Source organism: Amia ocellicauda, chromosome 4 (genome assembly GCF_036373705.1).
Source record: "Amia ocellicauda isolate fAmiCal2 chromosome 4, fAmiCal2.hap1, whole genome shotgun sequence".
Lineage (NCBI taxonomy): Eukaryota > Metazoa > Chordata > Actinopteri > Amiiformes > Amiidae > Amia > Amia ocellicauda.
In genome coordinates this window covers 37,232,843-37,246,249 of record NC_089853.1, presented here as the reverse complement: position 1 = coordinate 37,246,249, position 13,407 = coordinate 37,232,843, and the positions used below count along the sequence as shown (strand labels likewise).

At 40.3% G+C, this 13,407-nt stretch overlaps 1 protein-coding gene across 2 annotated transcripts in view; it reads right to left on the bottom strand.

Annotated features, from left to right (window-relative positions):
- LOC136748351 (tyrosine-protein kinase CSK) overlaps positions 1–12,495 on the bottom strand; it is a 75,826-nt gene extending 63,331 nt beyond the window's left edge. For both annotated transcript variants that reach the window (XM_066702027.1, XM_066702028.1), the window contains exon 1: positions 11,961–12,495. The gene's annotated coding sequence lies outside the window, so the exon portion shown is untranslated. The remainder of the gene's footprint in view (positions 1–11,960) is intronic.
- Between the last annotated feature and the right edge of the window lie 912 nt (positions 12,496–13,407).

Below are 13,407 nucleotides of genomic sequence, written 5' to 3'. Positions count from 1 at the left end.
AGCCTGTCTTGTCTGCATATGATTCCAGGAAAGTATTTGAAAATGCTGTCTCCTAATCTTGTAGGTTGGAAAGAACTATAATTATTTTAACTGAAGTAGTCACACTCTGCTTTCACAGTCAGTAAGCACAGAATCTCAACCAGCATGTGTCTAAATATTAACCTGTCCAAACAGAAGAGTGACGAGAGGGGAAACTTGAGCCTAGGTGAGCTCTGTACAGTGGCATTACGTGTACATGTAACATCATCGTAGGAGGTGGTAGAAACAAGATATTTCAACACACAAAGAATACATATTAGAGGAAGGACTTGCTGAAGTTTGCTATAACCAGCACTGACAACGCCTTGCGAAGGTCCGCTCGACTAAATTTAGAAGCAGTGTAACTCTCAGCTCAAGGAAACAGGAAGCAAAGAGAACAACCGCATCAGCAGAGACAGGGGGAACCCCAGCTTAAATGACAAGTGTTCACCAAGCCATGCTCGTCTCCTCTTCCTGTGTATCGCTGTTCAGACTCTGTCGATTAAACCAGCAGACCCGTCGCCAGCTGTAATCCAATCGGCCGGTGGAAGGATTGAGAGGTAGAAAGAAAACCAAAGAACGGATGCTGCTTTCCATAATCTTTCATCCCAAGCCAGGCTGACAAAGACAAACAGGCACCCTGGCTTTGCTACTTAACTCACACTGATGGCTGTTCCAAGACAACACACCAGGCTATCAACAAAAAACACCTGACAGACAGGAGCAAAAATGATTATACTTAATAGCTAGAACAATGTGGCACCCAACTGGCAACATGATTTTGTTAATATCATGTACACGAATCTACAGGGGTTCTTCTTGTTTCAAATGGATCATTTCATCATCATACAACTGTACCTGAAATCACATGCAGCTATGGGAGCTGCATGCTCGAAGTCTGAGTTTTTACTTATTTATTTTTTAAATATTATTATTGCAAGAATGAGGTATGAGGTATGCATATACAGTCATCACATAGCATTTGTTGCATATTGCTCTCGCTTACTTTTTTGTTTTATAACAACAGTAGAAAAAATGATGTACATAGTGCCAGGATTAGAGAGAGAATATTAATAAATAAGAAGAAGAGATTGGGAGGAGAAAAAGAGAAAACAGAAAGGGGGGGGAATGTATTTTTAAGGGTTATTATGGGATAAAATTAGGTATTATTGAAATTATGAAGCTAATCCAGTTATCCCAATATCTTTTAAATGTCTAATTGTAGTCTGAGACAAAAGGTTAATTTTTCCATTAAATAGATTTCATTTACAATGTCAATCCATTGCTCATATGTTGGAGGGTCCTGAGAAAGCCATTTTCTTGCGATAGCTTTTTTGCTAGTTACCAAAAAAATACCCAATATGTATCGTGTTTTATTCTCAATTATCTCACTGGGGAAGCCTCCCAAATACATTGAAAGAAATTCAAAAGGTACACCAGAAGGTATTAAACGGTTAAAAGTTGTATTCGGACACTGCCAAAACCGCTGCACCCTCGGGCAAGGCCAAAAAATGTGTGTATGGGTCGCCACCTGTTCCCCACAGATTCTCCAACATTGTGAAGTCTTTTTGCCACGCTTGTTGTTCAGGACTAATAAAGAAGCGTGTTATATTCTTCTAGTCAAATTCCTTACAAATTTGTGAATTTGTGGACCTCTGTTGAAATTTACATATTCCTTATTGTTTGTCTGATATTATAATTTTGTTTATCTAAGTCTGACCTTTAATAGTTTTTATAGTTCTCCTTTGCCATTTTTGAAAAGCCAATGTTGTATTCCACTAAAATAACTACAAATACCTTGATCTCAGCGGGCCGCAGAGTGAGCAACTTTGGTTTTAGCAGTCAATTTCTTGCTTTCAGTAAATCTGATCAATGGCTGAAAAAGAGAGCAGCCTAAATGCTTTTATTTGGCAGCAAACACATTCCCATGTTAAAGTCAAGTCATTTTCAACTGGATGTTTGGCCTCTTTAAACATTTTTTTTTCTAGTAGCTGCCAATTTGAACATGGAGCTCTCAGACTGCAATTTCTCAAGGCTTTTTCATCCACGGCAACGCAGTTATTTGTGGTAGCGTACTGTTCAACTTCAGCCAAGAGTCATAAATCATACGCAACAAAAAAAAAATCCAATACTTCAAGATTACATTCGGGATTCTTTTCCAAGCTTACATCTCTACCATTTGTGTCCTGTCGTCTCGACTCAAATCTTACATATTAACATCCAAAACTAGCAAAGCTCTCCCCTGATAAAAGTTCCCACATGTAACAGATGTACGCAGACTCCTGCTTCGCTGGTCCACATGTTCTGGCCCCGTCACACAATAGCCATATTGTAAATATTGCTTCTCATTTCTTTATTAACCCAACCCCAGTCAGAGCAAGTTATAATATGATTGATTATGTGAAGCAGTTTCCAAAGGGGGGAATCATATACAGCTCTGGAAAAAATTAAGAGACGATTGCAAAATTATCAGTTTCTCTGGTTTTACTATTTATAGGTATGTGTTTGGGTAAAATTAACATTTTTGTTTTATTCTATAAACTACTGACAACATTTATCCCAAATTCCAAATAAAAATATGAATGGAATGGAATGGCTGCCATACATGTAGAGATGCTGATTTAAGAACAATTTGCAGTGGTCATCTTAGTTTTTTTCCAGAGCTGTGAACGCCTGCATGCACATTTAAAGGGTTCAGAACAGCATTCGAACATTAGAGAAGAAAATGAATTGTTGAACATTCAGACACATCTTAGACAATTCCAAACTGGCAAGGAATAAGAGGAGAAAGAATTGGTGACTGCAAATGCAAAAATTATAAAATGTTTTTTCCTTGGCATTAAGCAGTCGGTTCATACCAGTCCATTGACCGAACAAAACTTGTAAACCATGTACGTTTCCTACAGCAATCCTTTAAACACTTAAAAGAAGAACACAAAATGCTAAAAAAAGCACTGGAGTTTCCATAGGCAGATTTAGCGGACTGCAGGTGGAGCAAAATACATACACTGTTCAATACTTGCATAGGAAACCAAACATTGAAATCTCTACAATGAATCATGCATGATCCTACCCTTCTAAACCCTCCTATAGGTACCTTGATGGATTTAAGATGAAGCATTAGCAATTCTAGCTCTTAGCAATGCAGGAAAAGATACTTCACTGCTTGTGATTTATACATGAATCTGCATTATTGAGTGATTCCAGCCTGCGGTGCGAAAGAAAACTACATAGTGTGCTAAATTACTAGTGGTATACCATTCAAAGAAAGAAAATGGATTTCATTGACTAGTAATTCCAGCAATTGTAACAGATTGCAATGCAAACGATTTGACAACTGACATTAGCTATAGCCTACAAACCCTCAATGGTTTTAGAGTTGTCTGAAGATGTACTATAGTTGTGATCGGAATAATTCACAATAAATTAATTGCTGTGCAAAGCCTGTCTGAAAAATGTTTCGGTGCCTCATAAGTCTCACAGATTTCTCAGACTGTAGCAGTAGCCTACTTCACTAACTCAATGCACAGGGTTTACCACAAAAGAGCAGATCGCATTGCATGGTGCAAGGTGGTTAAAAAAAAAAAAAAAATCTGCATATAGGTTAATGTCTACTTACATCTTTCTACAAATTTCTGTAATTTATTCTTAGATCTATAGAATGTCATAAACACTGCAGTACCAACAATGTCTTTACAGACCTTTTTAAACGCAATTAAATCACACTTGAAGCACTGAGAAAACAGGCAGCAGAGGCACATCGTATATTCAGTCCAGATCGGTTAAAAGGAGCTTCTGTAAAGAGAAGTCTGTCAATGCGTTTTGGAAAATCTCCCTTTTGCCTCACATTTGTTTATCGCTGCATGTCTGTGTGGTCTCAAATCTGGGTTAACAGTAAACAAAACAGGGGTTAAAGGCCTTTAAGGAGTTTGCAGACTTATTCTTGGAGAGCCGCAGCACAACAGACTTTATTGACATTCTGCGACATGAGACCTGGAATACTTGTACAGTTCTACTTAAGTAAGTAATCAATTACTTACAGCTAAGTTGGAACAAGAAGCATAATTCCTGGCCAGGGATGCAAATGGCTAACTTAGATGGTGGATCAAAAATACTGTCCATTTCAACCAGCGAATTGATGAAAATGCCAGCTATGAGATGGTTCGGGTCTTTAAATGTAAGGAGGCCATAGTAATCCAAACTACGTACTGTTAGACGTCATACCTTCTTATCAAAGAACAATGTGATTTTCCCAACAATAGTGTTTTTGGTTCTTCTGTAGGTCATTCCTACCTGTATGAGGAAGTAACCTTATAATTGTCTGTTAATAATCTACTGCTCATTAATTCAAAGGAGGCTCCTATGCAAAATACATAAAAACAAGACTACAGGTAAACAGCACAACCAGAAATTTGAATAACTGCCACAGGGGCTTGGATTATATATATTTGTCCTCTTCCCTAGAGACAAGCTCTGTTCAGGAACAGACAAAGCATCTTAGTTCAAACAGATACCAGTACTCTACTGGTACCAGTACAATACAAAACCTTTAAATGTTAAATCATAAATAACAACAAAGACTAAACAGCAAGTAGCACCTCACCGACAGAACACTGCATTTCTAAAAAGAGAAATTACCAGACCACACAGTGATGTCCAAGGAAGTCTATGCTGTCCGCAGCAATGCTTAGAGTAACAAAAAGGTTTATTACCTGTAAAGCCAATCTCATTTGATTACCCGTTTAATAGTCTTGAGTTATTTGGTTGTTATTTAAATGTGGTTTAGAACCACCCCCCCACCCACGTTTCTGGTTTGGATTTACGGGAATGAGCTTCCATGTTCAGTTACATCCTAACTAACAACAGGCATGCATGGCAATGTCCACATGCCCTTCACATTCCCAGATATCATTTCTGAGTGCCAGTGGTTGGAGATGGAGTTTGGGGCTTTAAATCATAGAGTAAAAAAGTCAGTGTTATTTAAAAAAAAGTATGAAGTCAGATACAGCAATTTCTTTCCAAAATGCTTCGGTCTCAATCTGGTCTTTGATCTCGCCCCAAAGCTCTGCTGTGGTGTTCGACAGCACTGCTACAACTCCATGCACACCCTTCCTGTTTCACTTTGATCTGTTTCTGGCACTCCTGCAGCGGGGCGCGCGGTGCAGGCACTGCTGCTGTGAACTAACCCCAACAACCCCTTCACTGAATAAAGTCCTTGCAGATGCTACAGAATTAGCTTTGGGGCATTTATTCCAGAGTGCAATTTGTACAAACACCTGAGATGCTTTCTAGGGTTGGAAGACAGGACACAAACAGAAGCCAGGGTAATCCCACAGCGCTGACAATAGGCATGATGAAGAAAAAACATGTTTTGTTTGTTTCCTGAAATTATTTTAAAACATTAAAGTGCCATTCGCTGGTTCTCAACAGCAGCCTAAATCACTATTAAATCATTTCCTGTGTGACTCATGAGCGGGAAATGAACACGGGGCCTCCAGAAACAAATCATCCCACCCTACCCCCCCCAACATGTCGGCGTCTCAGAATAAGGGCAGAGGGCAAGAGAGAAAAACATTCCAAATCAACAGCTCGGTTTCAATGCCACGATCTGCCATTGCCCGGCAGAGCTGCTGAACCCAGCCTGCTTGCCATCAGTTCCCCAGATGGAGAGAGAGGACTTCATTAAGGGACTGGCGTTCGCAACAATGTGCTCTTTCTCTTCCCCAGGAGAAGGGGCTGGACCGGCTCCCCGCTCAGCCCTCTGCACAGCTGCCTCAGCCGTTGAGTCACACGGGCTGGAGCTCTGGCACGCAGCAGGCCACATCTTCCTCTTCTGCAGAGCATCAGGGCCGTGGCCTGGCCGCGCTGTCCTGCACGGCTTGGGGCACTTCCCTACACCTCATCCAAATCTCAGATTTCTAGGTCTGCCTACCAGGTTGGTATACATATCCCTGCACCCTCAGCTCCCAACTGGACCACACTACTGCTAGGGTCCTGGTCTCCACCCAATCGCCTCCTTCCCTCTGCCTCACAGGTCAGTGATGCGTCATGTGCAGTGCACTGGTGTCCCAGGAGCAATGACCCTGACCCTACACATTTCAAAATTCTTGAGAGGAAGCAAAGCCTGGGAGTTTCTAGTTGAGATCTCCTGCTTCCCTGTCCCATATGAAATTTAACCATTTCAGGCCAATTCCCCAGCTTTAAAATAACTGAAGTGTAAAATAAGACGTGGGAACAGAAAGAGAGGAGAAGGATTTGTTCCCTGAAATGTTTCTGCAGTAAAAAAAGGAACAAAAAAAAAAAAGGCATTGCTCACTGAATCTTCCTCCTGTTGTTAATACTGACAGCATGCTAATAAACTGCTGCACTGAACATAAAATGGAATTAGTTTTCTTTTTTTTTTTTTTTAAAGCATTAACAGAGAAATGATTACTTTGAAGTCAAATGTATCTGTGGACCATATGCTCTCTACGTCTTATTTAGTCAACACTGCAAGCCGACGAAATTATGACATTAGTATATATATAGCCAGTCCTTTAAAACTTTCCCTATTCCCAAGTCCTCAGTAAAAAACAGGCAATTCCAGAATATCCCTCACCCCCATTACTCTCCTGTAGTTTGAAGCCATGACATATTTCACAACGCATGGGCCTAGCTTTTCCCACCTACATATTTAACATTTGTTATCACAATTAGGAGTGGATGATATTGCCCAAAATATATATTACATGATTTTAGAAGGTAACAGGCGACATATACGATATCTATATATCGCTTTACATTCCACATTGACATGTCACCTCCTTTTGCTGCAACGGCTTTCAGACACAGTTCAGACAGAACGGTAGTTTGTTCCACATCTGTTGTTTTGTTTTGAATATGAAAAAAAAATTAAATAACAAACCACTGATGCCCCGTCTCATGAAGATGCTCTTTCCACTTTCACTCATAAACAAGTTCCTTCCCAGTGAGAAACTAACACAGCCATAGTGCAAAGATACAAACGGGTTCATTGGGGAGGGTTCCGCTATTGCTTTTGAAGTTGGAAGTGACCTGCTTGATTAAATGGTTTAATATGTTTTATTTAAAACATTAGTGTGTTTTAAATAAAAATGAAAATGTAGTACAAATGACAATAAAGTACCAATCTTGTATTTTGAGACCTCTGTATGCAGATCAAATGAGTCTTGACCTTGAACGGAGCAATGTTAGAAGCAATATAAACTTGTAATAGCTTTTGTTTTGTCTAATTAAAACCGATATTTGTTCTCCCTTTTCTAGAAAATTATTTTTAAACTGTGCATGAAAAAAATGGCAATTAAATGCTTCCCCATTATGTTTGTTTTATGTGGTCTATTGCCCAGCCCCAGTCAAAACTGTCCTTTTTCCCTCAAGGTCTCAAACATGGGCTTGGATAGAATCATTACTATGGTGTTCTGTGGTCTAGACCAGTGGTCTCCAAAGCTTGGTTCAGGACATGGCCCAGTCCACCAGGTTGTGTGCGTGTCCTAATCTGCAACTAAAGATAATGTTAATCTTGACTGAAGACCAATAACTGCTTCACTTTCATAAATCTGTATGTAGTTGGACTGTCAATCAGTAGCTCCCCACGGCTAAGGTTAGAAGCTCTTGATCGAAACCGAAGATCTACCATATTTGAGAGCACTAATTATGATGTGGAATGCAGACAGAACCTGTCCCCAATGCTCTCCGCTACGCAGTACATTGACAGTTGACTCCAACATCAGTCTGTCAATGCTTATATGTTTTAAGTATCTCTTAATTAAAAAGCTAATTAAAATTAAATGTAAACAAAAATGTGGTCTTTGCTTCCAGGCACTAAAATCTAGGGTCAAATTTAATGAAATACTATAGCCGAAATAAATAGCTCATTCAGTATGCGGCACACACTACAATAACCGTGTTTGTCTCTTTGCCAACTCGACCACGATCATACTTGTGGATAAGAAGTGACCATATCACATAAGACGAGACAAAACGAGCATTACGATGTGATTTTCAACACACTTGTGTCAATTGAGCACACAGGAACTTGATTGTGCATCTAACAGGGCATAAATATTATTCATTACCAGCACTGTATACAAAATACCGACTCTCTCCAGTCAACAGTTCGGACAGTTTTCAGGAGGCACATTAGCAAATAATTTAATGCCTAATGTGGAGTGTTAGCCAAAGCGAAGTTCACTGGACTGGAGCAGCAGTCTCCCTCTCCACAGTTGCTCCTGCCCCTTCACACACAGCCTCCATTTAAGTTGCACGCAGGCTGTGATGTTACAGTAAGCTAATTATTTGCCCATGTACTTGACCTTTCAATTGCCAAGCTCTTCTAACACGAATGAAGGTAGGACAATGCAATCCAGGTTTTCACACCAACAACGAGAAGCTCAAACCCTTAACAGAATACTGTATTGTTCACTATTCTGAAGAGCTGAACTTCACAAGGTATGTTAAAACCCTAGGTCTGGAGAGAAACTTATTTGCATATTTATGCAAATTATTCAAAATCACACACCAGAATTTAGAAGGTCCATGAGCAGCACTGAATATGAGAACTGAAGTCAGGTTAAAAGTATTGCATTTCATTTCATTTCATGGGGTTCTTTGACATTTAACACTGCTAAATCGTATTACAGAACTTATAGAGAAGCACAAACAAAACTAGGAAGGTTAAAATAATAATCCCCAAGCTATATTTTGCAGTTCCTATCAGTTATTATCAGCTCATAACAAGGTAAATTGGGAAGTAGCTGGGTTTACAATGTTTTATCTCATTAGCTATTCCTCTGCATACCTAGAAATGTGTCCAAAATGCAGAAATACTCAAAATGTATAGGCACATATAACCAATTAGGAACATGTACTGAACAGAATTACTCTATTTAACCCAAGCCAGTAGAATGGCACAGGAATATGAGATAAAATGTCTGGTCACGAAACAGATCTACATGTGAGATGACCAATTAGGCACTGAAATGCTGCAGTTTCCTGTGCCCAACAATCGCAGCATACGTTTAAAAGAGCACACAAAAAAAAAAAGGGCTGTGCATTTTGGGAGTGTTCATTTATAATACACAGCTCAGGAATTAGGCTATGCTCAGTTATTCTACACTCAGTTTATTCAATCATCTTTCTGCCTTGATCCGTCACATATGCGGTGGCCTGAGTGTGGATGGTGCTGCCAGGAAACGGTGTATTCAAAGACGCAGCGAGTGAGCAGTGGTGCGAATTTCCCTTTACAAACATACAAACTGTTTAAAATTCACACTAGTAACATGCAAATGTGTACAAACTCCTAAACACCCAAGCGCCTGAACACAACTTGACTTTTGTATCCAGAAAGCCTCGGTTCCACTACACTGGTGTGTTTCTAGATTCCCTAATGACAGACAAGGTTATACATCTCCTTAACTGTCTGGCGGGTGAAAACAGGGACAGTTTCCAGGTTTTGGTTCCTTCTTTTGCTTAAGAGTACATTAAAGGTAATATCTCTAAGTGAAGAAAATACTTTCAAAGTCCTAATGATGATGATAATGATATATTACATAAATTATGAATTATGCTTTTATGTTTCTAGATCATTTTGAAGTGCAGTTTAGCAAATCATTCTGGTTCTGCCACACAGCCAACATAGTACTTACACACATACCTGTACTGCAAAGCAAGCCCAGAGTTAGGGACAGTCAAAGTTTCACCAAGAGGTGATCTTACACCAAACAAACTGTCAAAAGCACATGTGGTTGTTCTCTGTACTTGTCAATCCCTCAAAGCTATTCCCAAATGTCCCTGAAGGGATCATTTCATATGCAGAGTTCAAACAAGAATGTTTTTCTTCAGCAAAGCTATTTGCCACCATTATTAGGCCACCATTATTAGGCAACCAAGGAAGACACAATGAATCCCATTTATTGGCATGAGTTTTTAAGGCAAAATAACCCACTCACATATTAACTGAATTGCCAAATGAAAATGTCAAAAACGTCAATTAAGTTGACACAGTATTGTAACATTCCTCCAGCACTGTGTCAGGAAAGTGTCGGGCCGAGACCGAGTTCAGAGTCGGAAAGGCATCAGATTTTGCTTTAGCCAGATTAGAAAGAGGAAAAGGAAACCTAGCTGGGTATGATAAGAGCATAAGCAAAGCTGTAATTTAGTAATAATTTATGGACATAAAAACATTTTCAACAAGATTCTTGAAGTGACTGAGAATAGAAAACGATGCTTTGTAGATGCTTTGTGCCATTCTGCAATGTTTATTTTTATTATTGAATTATATATATATATATATATATATATATATATATATATATTATTATTATTTTTTTTTTAAGTTTATTATTAAGCAACAATCTTTCGTTGTCCTAGCTGTACTGGATGCATCTGTCACTTTTTCGCAGGACAATGCCCCATTTACCCAATTGAAGTCTTTAAGGGGCTTCATTACATTAAATTACACTATTGACAGTCTACAGAGTGTGGAAAGACTTGTTTATTCATTAACATTCTGGGCTTAATAATAATAATAATAATAATAATAATAATAATAATAATAATAATAATAATAGTGCTATCTATATATCTATAAAAACAAATAATACAGTAAGATAAGAAGGTCAACTCCTTCTGTAAAACCATGGGGAAAAAGCACAAAAAACCTGGGAAACACTATGTAATCACATAGTATTTAGTTAAATACTTATTGAAAAGACACCTAAGGTGACTTTACATAGAAAACTGGCCTACAGCAGGAAAAAAACACCTCATGTTTACTGGGCTATCAAAGAGGCTTTCAGCTCATGAAAGGTGTGTATTGGATTCAAGAGATAACTGAAACTACACATGCATTTAGATCTACATATCGGAATTCAGTTTCATTTTAAATCAATTAACTATACATAAATAAATATATGTATATCATGATAATCAATTAAGAGAATAAATAATGTATTTGAGGAATTATGATGTTCGACCAAAGTGCTGACGCGATACAATGTTGCACAAATAAAAACCATCCATTACAGACCTTGTGTTCATTTGTAGCGTTGCCAACAATTATTATGATCATTTTAATGACATGATTTAATAAAAATGGGGAGGGAATAAACAGTTTCCACAAATAGTTTCGCCTAGATTTGAGGCTGAAGTCAAGTCCATTTTAATAGCGTACAGGCTTCAAACAAAGGGAATCAGTCCCAGTTTAAATTCAGAGAAAATTGTCAAGTTTCAAACGAGGATAAAATCAGTGAGGTCACAGTTAAATTAGCTGACACTTCAAACGTAAAACCCTTTCTGTTTTTCACCATCACACTACAATATTATTATGATGATTATTATTATTATTATTAATACAGCTCCCATGCTGGAGAGGGCTGTCAAATCTGACAGCAACAGCGCGGCTGCCAGGGACGTGTCGGAAGAGAAATCAATTTCAGAAATGAAGAAAGAAAAACTCTGGCCAACACAGAATGAACTGCAAAAATCAGACATCAGATCCAGTACAGGCGGGCTGAAGAGGGGGACACTATTCATTATTAAAACCTGCATCCCCTCATGAGGAACACAAAAATGATCTAGCAATATTATCCAGTACAGCAAGTTTGTGGGAAACCTATGCGGCTGTAGCCATGTGTACGCAAAATGAAAACTCAATGGCAAACATACAAACCCAGCACCCTCTCAATAAGATGCGACGGGAGGCAGGAGACCCGTATGTGTGCAGAAAAGCGCGGACCTGCCGGGAACTGTCCGGCTTTAAGTTAACGTTACCCCAGTGCACTTCACTGCAAACGCCGAAATCAAACAGCCGCCACACGACTTTGAAAGCCAGGCGAAGGGCGCCGCTGCTCTGCCCTGCAGGACCCGACGCACCGGGCACACCGGCTCCAACTCCGGCGCCGTGAGGGCATCCGTGCCGGACATACCTTAATGTCCCCGCAGAGCAGTTGTCTCCTGTCCCCGCTGTTTATACGAGCCGTGGGGATAGACGTGCAGCAAGCAGTGGCTCCTGGATCCGTCCGGCTTCTGTGGGTCGCGGGTCGCGGGTCGGGTCCCTATGCCATGAAGCACCACAATCACCGCTGCAGGACGATCAATTACCCGGAGAAAAAGCAATAGCTCTTTGCATGGACAGAAAACAACCACGTCCAGGAAGCTAGCCAGGGTGCTGCGGAGACAAAGAGGAAAGTCTCTCTGTTTAGTGTCATGCAGTTGATCTCCGATTCCGGGAGGAGTGTGCTGTATTATGCAGCCAGGCTGGATCAAAACACGCAGAAAGTGCCGTCAGCTCCTCCGCAGCCCAGCCTGGGGACGGGTCTTGTGTCCGTGACAATCGCTGTGGTTGCTGGCGAATTAGGTGTTTATCCCGTTATTTCTACTAAAATCACACGCCCTGCGAGCAGCCTGGCCTCCCCTCTTTGCAAAACACAGGCCTCCAAGAGGAAATGGTCCCTCATTCAGGCGTCTCCGAGGCGCATGCGCACCCGGGCAGCCACACCGCTGTAGTACTGCGCACTGGAGACGCGGGCGGGAGGGCGCAAGAGAGGGAAATGGCTTCTGTCAAAATCCTGTTTGTCGGAGGAGCCCTCTTGTGGTCGGATAGTAGGGTACAAGAGCAGCTCAAAACATGCTGCTGATCGTTGGGGTATAATGCATTACACGTTTTGTATATCCCCTTTGCAAATATATGTGTTTATGCAGCTTTATCCAGCAGTAATTACATTGTATCTCCCTTAGTTTTATTTTTCTCCATAGGCAAAGCGTGACCCTGAAACAAAGACGCTTTTGACTCTCTCTAGAAAGCACAAGCATAGTTTAAAGCAGTTTTGCAATCATGTATCTGTGGCCATACAAATAAAGTTGACCACCTGGTTGCTTCCATAACTCCCTTTTGTAAAGATGTCACTCAATGGAAAACAAGGATCACGTTCATTAAGTTCAATCTTTTCTCATTGGTCTATATCTTTCACAAATTGAAGCCGCTGCCTTGCTTTGTTTTTCTTCTCTTGCCTCCACTTGGAGTTGAAAGGTTCAGACGTGGGCCCGTTCCCCTGTAACACACTTACCCAATGCTCTTCTGAACAGGTCTTAAAGGTTTGACGTACATTGCAAGTATTCGTGATCGTATCCTCGTCTGAACAAAGCCGATTTGGGCTGTCATTCTCCAGGCTGTTTAAGGTTCTTGAACACACCTCTGTAAAAGGTGCCTTTGATAGGGAGAGTTTAAGTGTGGCACTATGTCCCAGTGTTAAGTGAGCTCCCAGACATCATTCTTGACTGACCAACTGTCAGTGATGCACCACCAATTTACATCGGCATTGCCCTTATGTCGTTAAAGCCAGCTAACATGCCAAGGGTTAGGCCTCAGCTGTC